The sequence below is a fragment of the Mus musculus genome, chromosome 14, assembly GCF_000001635.26.
Source record: "Mus musculus strain C57BL/6J chromosome 14, GRCm38.p6 C57BL/6J".
In the NCBI taxonomy this organism is placed as follows: Eukaryota; Metazoa; Chordata; class Mammalia; order Rodentia; family Muridae; genus Mus; species Mus musculus.
Window position 1 is genome coordinate 80,371,594 of NC_000080.6, and position 12,360 is coordinate 80,383,953.

Here is a 12,360-nt window from a genome sequence, read left to right on the forward strand (position 1 = left end):
ATGCTAAGACACATTTCTTCTCACTGGCTGACAGAATTCAAGGAGTTCAGCACTGCACATCAGCATGTCAGCTTACTTTATTAGCCCAGCGTACCCTCACATCTTGATATGAGCACTGGATTCTGTATAGCCACTAACTGAAATTCTGCTCCTTTCTTGTATCCTTTATCTATGTTTGGATATTGTCTGAGATGGGCTTTAAGCTAGTACTGAGTCTTCATATATTACAAAATATGAATATACTCACGACATTCTACAGCTCCGCACTATATTCCCAATGAAGAGCCTCATATAAGCCACCACCTGACCTGGCTAACTGCAGAAACAAGTCCCTTCTTTGTCTCCTTATGGTCACTGTGAGGTACCTGAGATACTTTCTTCTCACATCTAGTCGGATATTTCAAAAGTATAAATCAGATCATAGCAGCCTTTTCTTAATACTAACCCTGAAGTGGCTTCCAAGGGCTCTAAATCATGTGGTCTCCAGAACCTTTTAGCTCTGGAGTGTTTGGTTCCAGATGGGAAGCCGAATCCACTCTCTTAGGGACTAGTCCAGAAGATGGACTAGAAAGAATGAAAGAAGCAGAGGATGGGGAAATGTGAAGCAAAAAAAAAGAACTCTTCTGGACATGGCACAATTGGGACCATTTGTGAACTCACTGCAGCTGCCATCACCTGCACAAAACTTGTACAGGATTGGCCTTCAGTATTTCATCACCATTAGGGGAGGGGTTCAGGATGCTCGGCTTCCTCCATTGAGAAGTACTGACAATTAATGATTGCTGGGGAGCCCATGCCATTGTTTCCATAGGCGTAGCCAGGAAGAAGCTGCTGATGCTCTGGTAGGTGATCATCCCCCAGCACCTACTACATGGTTGGACAGGAAATGGAGTAAGTCACCTCAGTGGGCTGTACTCCAAGAGGAAAGGTGGAAGTATGAGGGGGACTTGTAAAGAAGAAGGGCTGTAGGGGCACAGAGATGATGACCAGGGAAAGAATTAAGACTGACAATGGTGAATAAAATCTTTGAAAGGGAACTTAAAAGTCATATGTAGGGGCTGGAAAGCTGGCTCAGTGAAGACAACTTACTGTTCTTTCAGATCACCCAAGTTTGGTTCTCAGCAAACTTGGCTCACAACTGCCTGGAAGCGAAGCTCCAAGGAAACCTGACACTTCTGACCTCCAAGGGTACCTACACTCAGGTATTCCCATAGACTTACACATAATTAATTTGTTTTATCTTATTACAAAATAATAAATGGGATCCTATGAAACTAAAAAAAGACATATGCATAATTAAAATTAAAATAAATCTTTCAAATAAGTAAAATATGTCATTTGTTCAGGAGGAAATTTCTCAGTCACCATATTATTCAGGATAATCTAGAGGAAAGGAAGGTAGAATGAGTATCATCTATTATCAATCAATCAACCAACCAATCTATTCATGGTCTGTCTTTGTATCTATCTATCTATCTATCTATCTATCTATCTATCTATCTATCTACCTACCTACCTACCTATCTGGGATTGATTAGAATGGCTTATAGGAATGTTGTTGTCTAACAATGTCTATGTACAGAAGAACAGAGTTCAGTAGTTGTTTAATCCATGAGGCTGGATCTTAGTTGGTCTTTAGTATATGTCAGGGTACAGAAGTAGGTTCTAATGTCAGTAAAGGAATGGACTTGCTAGTATAAGAGCAAGAACAAGCAAACAAGTGGGGGTGGGGGTAAGTAGAAAGGAAGGGGAGGGAAGGGGGAGTCCCTCCAAGTTCTTCATATATAGGCTGATATCAGGTGTGCCCCCAGGTTAAAGGTGGATCTTCCTTCCTCAAAAGATCTTGATTTAAAGTAGGTCTTCTCATCTCTAAATATCTGGATTCTAAGTGGGTGTTCCAAATTCTTCACAGGTGTACCCATTCAATTAGGTTTTAGTTCCAGATGTACTTGAGTTGACAACTGCAAATAGCCATCACAGTCACCGTAGATATAGTAATCGCCTTATGATCACCACTCTTTTGACTCACTTGTGTCTCATTTGGTCTTCTCTACATAAAGAATGATGTTAGCATTTCATTTTGTTAGGCACTCAGTGGATCCACAGCTTGGAATTCAAGGCCAGCATATAAGTTCTGACTGCCTAAGTGGAGTCAAAATGCTATTCCTCTGGGATACCCACCCCTTAGCTCTGCTTACGTTATGGACCCCAGATTAATGGACTTTCTTTAGCTAATGTTTTCAAGGCTCTGCCCAACTTTTTATCCCTCGGGTGATTTTTTTTTTTTTTGATGAAGTGAGTATTTACTGAAATCATTTATCCTTTTTTATTAAAGGAAATTGGATGATACAATTTTGGTAACATGCTCTAGCATTAGAAGGAGTTAGAAATAATGAGACACAACCCGAATCAACAAAGATCATACTGTGACCTTTCCTGTGTAGGAATTCTTACAAATGCCTTAGCCATGGACTTCTCTGTGCAAGCACTCACTCTGTAGAACCTACGAACCTAATGCTTGGTTGGTCTACCAGGAAATGAATTAGCACTGGGAAAAAGTTGAGCAAAAGAAAAAAAAAACTCATGTCCTCAAAGTTGAAATTAGTTTTCACTGTATTTTAGGACTGTCTGTGAACCGTCATAGATTGGAGACATCAGGAAGGAAGATGGTCTGAGGCAAGTGGCAGAAGGAAGGGCTGGTAAGCTGAGTGATAGAAGCTCAAACTTTAGCCTTCCAGTAAGTTTCACTTAGGGGAGACTTTCCAACTGACTTTCTGTCTTGGTATCAGTTATAGTGTTCTTTATAGCAGAAAAGAAAAGACACTCTCAACCTTCTGTAATGTGTAAATTGCTTTTAGTCACTCTCTCCAGGACAGCAAGCCAGTGTCAGTTTGGAAGCTGTTAGGCTGCCAATCCTACTGTCAAGCAGCCAGGACATTTGAATTCCGATGTGCTGAAATTCCATTTGTGGGTTTTCCCTGCTACAAATCCCAAACATGTAGAGAGAACTCTCTGGCTAGAAAGCAAGAGAGGCTTCACACATCAAATCTCTTTTCAAATATATTTTAAACAGCTCTGCTCAGAGAAGCCTAGCAACAGGTTACACATTGAGGTGTTTGAGAAGCAAGGGCAGGTGGTTATCTTTGGAGGAGCCATCTCCTTTCACAGTGGAGTTGGTCTTTGATTTTTATCCAGCCAAATATTGGCAGAGCTTCCCAGTGCTTAAGATGATATATTTGGGGTCAGGGGCTTGGTTCAGATCTTGGTTGGGTCATTTGCTGTGATGGACCAAATTGTCTAGGCAAAACTCTTCAATGAAATGATAGTATAGGTTTTGTGAAGATGTTTTGTGGATGAACTTAGCATCCATAGTCAGTTAACTCTAAAGAAATTGTTATCAATAACCTGGAGGTTTCATTTCACCACCCAAAAGGTGGAATGGTCTAAAATAAGGATTTGTAGAGGAAGACAATACTCTGGGCCTTCCAGCCTGCTGCTTGTCTGCCCTCCAGACTGTCTTGCCTCTAAATCCCACAGCAGATTCTCCCCAGTGAATTTTGTTTATTTCTCTGATAGAATGCTGGGAGATAAATAATCCACCAGGCAATCTTACTTTGAGAAACATCTTACCTTCTCTGTCCTTGTTTTCTTTACCTATGAAATCAGAATATTGATGTATTCATTGGTGTTGCGCACATAAACAGGAGTGAGGGATAAGTAGGTTAATAACTGGAAGGTCCTTAGACTAAGGACTGGTGCACAGAAGGCACTCTTATTAGTTTTACACACCTCCTGTTTGGTTATTGTTCTACTGAGGTAAAGTAATAATCAATGTGAGATGGCTGGCACTAGGAGGCAGGCCATTGTCCAGAAAGCTAAACAGCCACATGACACGTGTGGTAACTCAGAACATGATCCCAGTCCAGCCTTACAGTAGGGAACTGCCAGCCTACAGTGCTAATAGTACTAATGAGGATAAATAATATTTTCTTGCTAAATATCAGGTATGGTTGGAACAATTGTATTCATTTCTATATTAATTATTTACATTAATATGCTTATTTGTCATAGATATTTGCACTGGGTGTCCATAGGGTATTAAACAGTACTAGATGCTAAGAATACTGGAGAAATTCAGAGAGAAAATGTCTCTGCCACATGTAATATATATTCTAGCAAGGTCTACAAACTACACAAATAAAAGCAAGTATAATCTATTATCAGGTAAGAATACATCCAATGGGGAAATATAAAGTGGTCAAGGACAGGTACTGACTCTTAAACTGAGACCTGAATCATGAGAAGCAATAATTTTTGGAAATATTGGGTTGTAGTGGGTTGTGATTTTAGGTAGGGAGAAGAGTAAAGGCTAGGGCCCTTGTATTAATTAGCATAAGCTTGACCTATTGGAGGGGAAGGGAGAACTGCACTATAGCTGTTAGCAGGTGAACAATGGGAAGAGTCAGGAAATAATTTGGAAAGGGATGGGATTGGGGAACACATTTTGGACCATGGCCATTGTGAGAAATTCTGTTATGCTTTAAGTGTGCTAGGGACGTAGCCAACCCCTGCTGTTTTCTGCAGATTGGTTCCAGTACCTAACTCATCCCCAGATCTGAGAACAAAAACAGCATAGTAGTTGCATAACACACATCCTCTTAATGTACTTGTTTCTATGGTATTTATAGTAACCAATTGGATGTAAATACAATGTGCTTTTCTAATATGTAATGCAAGGCAAATGTTATACTGTACTATATAGGAATCAATAAGGGAAATGGATTGTACATTTTTAGTGCAGGTACATTTTTTTTTCCTCCATAGTGGATTGAATTTGTGGATGCAGAATCTGTGGATTTGGAGGGTCAGCCGTGTACTGATAAATTTTGAGAAGGGTATGCAAACGTTTATTGAAGATGTTGGGTAAAGTATGTGTTGAAGTGGTGATGGGGTATGGGCAGAAGTTCAGAGTGGAAAACTGCACTGGAGGTGACTAAGAGTAGAGTGGATCCTGCTGGTAACTGGTACGCAGCAGAGGTGGAGAGGATAAGTAGATGATGCTCAGAATAGAGGTGGGGAAGAGCTTTTGTGTAAGACCTATGAATATGTCAAAGCGCTAACGCTTGTGTTGTTCCATTGTTTCCAGATAATCTCCCTCACCATCAGTGACAGCTTTAGTTGACCTACTGGCCTCCATTACAATCTCAATTCCGCAGGCTCTGTTTGCTTTTTAGTCTGAAAACATATTCAAACAAGTCAGTCACACCCTCCTGAGTTGCCAGGGGTCACTGTACCCTCTGGCTACTCAAAGATCTTTTCTCCATGACACTTAATTGTTCACTAAGGACTACAGGACTACAGTGCAACTCCTATATGACTCTGTATAGTGTGCATTGTGCATCTATGCTGGTCTGTAAATAGATACAACTTTCGGTATTGGGTGCACAGAGTTTGGCCATTTCACATCACGTAAGGCAAGGGAGCCCCTTCTTCCTGACAGAGTGAGTGGGAAGTGGGGGGGGGGTTTCACCAGCAAACAATCCATGACAATCAAAGAAGAGCAGAGAACATTGCTCAATAGTCACCAAACACTTCCAGACAGGTTCTGTTTCATTTTGAGTGCCACTGTATAACCTAGTATGGCCTTGAATTTATGGTAATCCTGCCTCAGGCTTCTGAGTGATGGGATTAGAGGTGTGAACAGTCCAATCCGTTTTAGTTAACTCATCTTTTCTAACTTGTTTTTGATAGGGCCAGAAGGTCTGTGTTATGACTGATTAGGTAGAGACAGAAAGTGAAAGCTGAGACTTTTTTGTAGCTAGAAACCAGATTGTGCAAAGAGAGTGTATAGAAAGAGGTTCCAAGCATAAATTACACCAAGGGAGAGGCAGGGCTGGGGTAGAGGATCACTTTTATTCTGGATTATCTGGAGGTTGGGTCAGAGCTGCTTGCTGTCTTTCACACTGTTCCATGGTACAGCTGCCGATGGAGCTGAATCCCGAGGGTTACAAAAAGCCCCAAATAATAAGCCACTCACAGTGTCATGGTGGCACAGCAATGGGGATAATTTAACTTGGTCTAGGCTAAGAGACCTTAAACTCTACACCTAGTGCTCTGAGAGACCCCAATGCCAGCAATGTTCCCAGGACTTCATGGAGGAGCAAGAGGGCTCTGTTTTTAAACCTGTAAACCCGAGTAGCTGCTAGTAACATTGGTTGAAAGGGGGAGAAGTAGAGAAGGTGTAGATTTGAGGATCAAAATTTAAAGAAGAATTTAGAAGACTGCATTGCTAAGCATGCTCAGAAAAATGGTGTGAGAGAAAGGACGTTAGCTGAGGGAATGAAGATAGGCTATCATGAAAGTAGGGATCAAAGTTTTTTGGAGAGATGAGATCTTAATAAGTAGTTGTTTGGAGTTTATTCATCCTAATAGGAGAGAATAATAAAGGATAGCAAGGCAGAGATGCCCGGCCTAACCAAGGAATTTGGCTCAGCTGATTCAAAATAAGAAGTAAGGCTGTAAATATGTCCCAGGACCTTCCTAACAAGGACCTTATAACTTAACTAGGTTCACGCAGATAGTTTAAATTTCATTGGAAAGGCATTAGTGTATTGTGGAGGTTTACCTGATGCCATGGAGATTTTGTGTTTAAAGGATTGGCCTCCTAGCTATGAAAGGTCCATCTTAGATAGGAGTTTGGCAAAAGCTGTAACTGTCTCCCATTTCAAAGTGATGAGTGTCTTCTAAAATGGAATGCAGTGAAAGACAGTGTTGGTAAGGGTCCCTTGAATGAGCCTTGGTAAGGAAATAAGAAAAAGAAGCTGTTCAGGACAAAAAGGAGTTCATGTATTTATCTGTCAGTATAAGCACACCAGGGTAAGTCTGAGTTAAAGAGGAAGATTTTAACTCCTACATATTGGGTTTGAGATGCTGTTGGGAATTTCACAAGGAGAAGTTGAAAATGAGAAGAAAGACCGGGTTTCCAGTGATGTGTTGCCGAGACGGGATGCTGAGGTAACCTGAGGATGCTCTCCTGACATCATTTCCTCTAGCCTCCTTGCTCCTTGACATTGCAGGGAGTCATTGAACACACACTCATGGGATTGTTCTTCCCATTGCCAATCATTTTTCTTCCCAAAGCTATCACTTAGTCTCCTTCTCTTGTCATTCAGATCTCTGCTCAAGTGCTCCCTACTCCAAGAGACCTTAATAACCGTTACATGTAGATTGCACAATCCTCCTCTGTCTTTCCTCTGTCTATCTTATTCCTGAACGCTTATCAGCCTTAGCACTCTTTTCTTATTCTCTTTAGATCCTGCTCACTGTCCCACTCCTGGTCATCACCCTGCCCCACCAGCCCACATTCTTTCTCCCCTCTCTCACTCCCATCCCTTTGGCTTTAGCTTTTAACATCTCTGTTTGTGTGTTGTGTGTCACTTGCTCTCTGCAGTGTGAGCTCTGGGAGAAGAAGGAGTCTGTGAGTTATTTACTGATCACTCTGAGTTTCTGGTACATAGCACACATAGTGTTTCTATGGAAAAAAATAATTGATGGGAGTGGAGTGGGAGGCACGGACAAACCCTCCATTGTTTCTGCTCAGTGGGAGATACCTGCCTTAGCTATTTATTCTTTTTCTGCTAGTTGCCCATTGGCTTCTCTGTGGGACACCACACTGTCAGCTGTGGCACATGGGTGGCTATGAACTTGATTTCAGTGGTGTGTAGCATGTAACTACTTACATGACTAGAGCATCATGTTAGAGATGACTGGGGAAACGATACACAATTGATCTGCTGCATCTATAGACATTCGGCTTCTTGGCAGCTAGAGTCAAATGCTACACTACTAACTAGGTGATTAACTTGGGCATGTTGCCCCACTTCTCTGTGGGTTTTTGGCTTAATACCAAATTATAAAGACTGAAGGAACTAACATGAGCGACAACTCTTAGACCATGTCTAGCACTTATTATCATCTGGTGAGGAAAAAGATATGTTGTCTTCAAAGTTTGAAGCAATGAAATTACAGCCTTGGAGCTGCCAGGGATCATCTCGATGCCATGTAACACTTGAGAATCAAGCCCCGGGGATAAGGGACCAAATGACAGGGAAACATAGCCTCCCAGGGATGCCTCTTTATTTGCTTAAGTAAGTCTGAGTGAGATTATCAGCCAGTTGTAATGAAAGATTTGTATCAGTGCACTTCTAGCAATGTATCCCTTCAATTTGATATGTTGGCTTTGTTTCCTTGCTTCAGGTGATCCTGTGACTTGTCTAATTTTCTTCTGTCAATGTCTCACAATTCCCGAAAGCAACAACCAGCCAACCTGGTTCCTTTCTACTTTTCTTTGGTAATTGTTCAGGTTGGTCCCTGCCCTCTTCTTTATTCCCTCCTCTGCTCTTCTGACTAGGAGACACCTTAGACCTCTCAACTGTCCTTACTCTAAGCCCAGAGCAAGGTTGTCCCCTTGCCTTCTAACTTGCCCTGACCCTTGTCCTTTTCTGCTTTGTTATTTTTTTTTCTACAGAAAACCTACCTCTCCTCCACTCACTCCACTGTCAAATGCTGCTTTAGAATTAGTAAGATGGAAAAAGGGAGAGGGAAGAAACGAATCTCAGATTTGCCTTCTCCAAATTCAGCTTCCCAGTTCCTTCCCTCAATTTTTGGGGTAGAGACAGGTTTAGGCAGAAACCATGAAAGAATGGACCAATAGGAGGACTGCTGTTCCTACAGCGAGACCATCCTTTCAAGCTGGCCTTGTGGGGTGCAGCAGCCTCTCATGGGGTAATCCCCCCCCCACCCGCTCATTCTCCATGTCTAGGCAGGTTGAGTCTTTCTGAGCTCTCCAATACACCAAGCTCCATCTTACCCTCACTTTCACTGATGCTTTGTTCAGGAAGCTCAGACTTCAGATGGTCCTCCTGTGAAGGCCTTCAGATGGCTTTCACCTTAGCTCCTCTTAGCATTTGTAGCCATAGATCGCTACACTTTCTTAGCATGGCACACATCACCCCTGATCAATATTAGTTATGCAATTGTCTTTCTCTACTGCTTGATCATGGCTCTAGAAGCATGGGCAGTTAAGTCGTTACTTTATACCAACCCCTGGTGTAGCTCCAGAACTCAGTATGTTTTTCTGGTTATATTAGTTACTCAATGAATGTTGGTTGAATAATTTAGTTTTGGTGAATCTTAAGGTATTCTTAAAACACAAAATAACAATTGAACATTCTTCGTTTTCAAAGAAGTTATAACTATTTAGTCTATGACGCATTTTTCTACCATGGCATAAAGCTAGAGGAATCCATAAAGTTTATTATAGTTTTATTGAATACACAAATGAGCAAGATCAATTGAGATAGATTTATCAAAATATAAACTGCATACAAATTCTTAACTTGTGAAATAAAAAGAGTAGTAATCCATTTGAAATATATATTAGTTTGAAAATTACATTGACTTTGGATTCATTGGAAGTGGGTATGTAGATTCTCCTGTTGGGTCTATATAGACCACAGTTTGGAGGTAACAGCTTCCAAATCCAATAGTCTATATTTCCTTGATCTACGTGGCCTCAGCATATCCACTTTCTGTTATGATAGATCATGCATTTATTCTCTCTGACCTCTGTTACCGTACTGTAATGAGAGATGGGGCTGAAGAGACAGTCAAAGGAATTAGCAGAAGGAGGGAAGAAATGGCCTTTGCAGGTAAGTTGCACTGCTTAAAACTGATTTGTGTGTATAGGACAGCTTTCTTGGTAGTCTCCTTGCGATATGTGGGTATTTTTTTTCCATCATAGTCACTCACAGTAGGAGAAGATTAGAAATGGAACAAAGAGTATACATGGGTGACAGAGCTTCTGAGTTTGACAGGAAGAGGCAACTAATAGGAACTTGTCTGATATTTGCATAACTGTTCTCCCAAATGACATTTGAAGTTTATGGGTTTTGTTGTTAGTTAATGAGGTATTTCAGTAGAGAAACAGTTAATGAGGTATTTGAGCAAAGAAACAATAGTGCTCAAATAAGTTCAACTGAAGACTCAAAATACCTTTCTAATTTTTATTTTGTTTTTATCTTGTCTTCTAGGGACAGCTTAAGACAACTGTGTTCTTGGTGACAGTGTCTATGACAACAACCTTAGTTCATTTTCTAACATTTGTGGACTGACAGACCATATTAAAAAACACGGGATATCATTCTTCTATGTGTAAATAAGCCACTGAAGATTGCCTCCCACTCCTGAAATAGTTTGAACTCTTAAATTATCCCTGGACTGAAGGCCAACAGTGTAGGTGGGCACAGGACATATTAATCAATTTGGGCATTAAGATTAAACATGTCTTAATTGTAGATAATAAATGATGCTTTTTTCTGATGTTTTGATAACTCTGGGAGAAGTTATGATTTGATAAGAATGAATGCCTGAAAAAGTAAAGGATTGAGAGACTCCAAGTCCACAGATTTTTATGGTATCTAGCACATGACCTGTAGAGAAAAGCAAAGAGAGAGGGCAATTTCAAATCTCTCTATAGGATGTACCTGTAACATAAGTGACTGGTGACTTGCAAGGTAGCTTTGGGCTCTTATTTACTGTGTTCAAGTTAACCCAGACTGCGGCTCCACATTCAGCCTGGGCATCTCAGAGGAAGGCAGTTTAAATGGTCCCCGTCTGTGAGCCTATGCTTCTCAGTCGAGGGACAAGAGGTGAACTACTTTATATTACAGGAATTATAGATTCTTAGAGGCTTTTTTATTATCCCACTGATAGTCTACTTTTAAAACAGTGCATATGGCATGCTTACTGTTTATGAATGGCAAACAAACCAGTGATTGACATAAATTGTTCTAAAATATCTCAAACTGGGGCATGGTTCAAATGTGTAATGCTAGTACTTGGGAGGCTGAAACGTGAGATCAGGAGTTTTGAGCCAACTTGGTTCACATAGTAAGTCTTTTTCCAGGAAAAAGAAAAAAGAATCACTATGGCTAGAAATCCTCAAGGCTGTATACATTGACCCTTGTGCTTGAAAGTACCTCGGAGCTTTGGTTACACCCTTCAGGTGTAACATGGGAAGGTTGGGAGGGTAACTATCCTGTCTGATTTTATCCAGCAGAAACACTGGTGCACAGTAATCTTCTAAGAAGGGAGTCCAATGTTATGATATTAGAGAGGCTATAAAGAGACACGCACTGAGGGAGCACTGTTTCAGTGCAAGGTCACTGTTCATTACTACTTGTACAGATAGCTTATTAACCACTCAGAAGATTCACTTCAAGTTTTCAAGCTACATAATGCTCAAAAGCACTACCTGAATATAGATTAGGAGCCACAGGCTGGCTGCCCACGGAGCTAACACACTGTTGTAAACCTCAAGCTTCATTGGATCTGAAAGTGGAGATTATCCCATCTATGACTTAGCTCTCCCTATCCACCCCCTTCCACACCCCATATATTTCTCTTTCTAGTCTGTTCTTGAAAGCTTTCTAAGAAGGAGCCAGCACTCTATAATGCAACACCACACACACAGAAGGCTGGGGCTGGATGAAGGAAAAGAATGTTACTTTCTGTAGTGGGAACTTTTGCCTTAGGTGCCCAGCAAAGAGGAGGATTGTGGGTAGCCAGCCTTTTGCTTCTTTGTCATCTTTTAATCCCCTGGAGGGTGAGAGCACTCTTCTGCACCATAGACAATACCACATTGATGGTTATACAGAAAGCCAGTTGTTTTAGGGTTTCTACTCTACAGTTTAAACATACAATGTACAAAGGCACCTAACTTATATCCAGGTTTATTTCACCCATGGACCTTCCCATTCAGGGCTGCAAATATTTCTATTTGCTGCTCACCCAGCTTCAGATCTTTTGAATCTTATCATGTAAATGTGTTGTACAGTGTGTCAAACAGTTATGTGTTTGTAATTCAAACATCCTTTTCTCCTATCCCATCTCCTATCACAGAGAGTGCAGTCTCTCTGTGTCCCTCAAAAGATGCCTCACAAGAGCGAAAAGACACTTGAGCATCCACATGGCTGTGGTGTCAGTGGGGAGGGGTGGGTTGCTATCTTCTGCACTATCTTATTTCCTCTGATCACTGATTAAGCAAGTGGTGTGCATGCTGACACTTGGTGACTGCTTTTCTTTGTGTTCCGGTGTTCTCTGGGCAGCTACTGTTTTAGTTAAGGACATAATTACATCTGGTTGATTCTACTCCATGGCGTCTGTCTTAACCAAGCCTTGATTAATCCACAGCTTCCCTGAGTGTTCATACATTTCTTACAGATCTACACAGTGTGCCCCAGTTACAGAAATGTAGGGATATGATCTCCCTCCACTCACCTATACAGTCTTCCTTGCTAA

The 12,360-nt window shown here is 41.2% G+C and overlaps 2 long non-coding RNA genes across 2 annotated transcripts; both read left to right on the forward strand.

Moving 5' to 3' along the window:
• The first annotated feature begins 1,009 nt into the window (after positions 1 to 1,009).
• Gm31921 lies at positions 1,010 to 4,864 on the forward strand. The gene is made up of 3 exons (XR_383661.2): positions 1,010 to 1,202; positions 2,623 to 2,699; positions 4,825 to 4,864. It is a non-coding gene; the product is annotated as a predicted gene, 31921 (long non-coding RNA).
• Positions 4,865 to 6,531: 1,667 nt separating this feature from the next.
• Positions 6,532 to 10,380, forward strand: Gm31980. Its single transcript, XR_383662.4, has 3 exons — positions 6,532 to 8,362; positions 9,603 to 9,710; positions 10,092 to 10,380. It is a non-coding gene; the product is annotated as a predicted gene, 31980 (long non-coding RNA).
• The last annotated feature ends 1,980 nt before the right edge of the window (positions 10,381 to 12,360 follow it).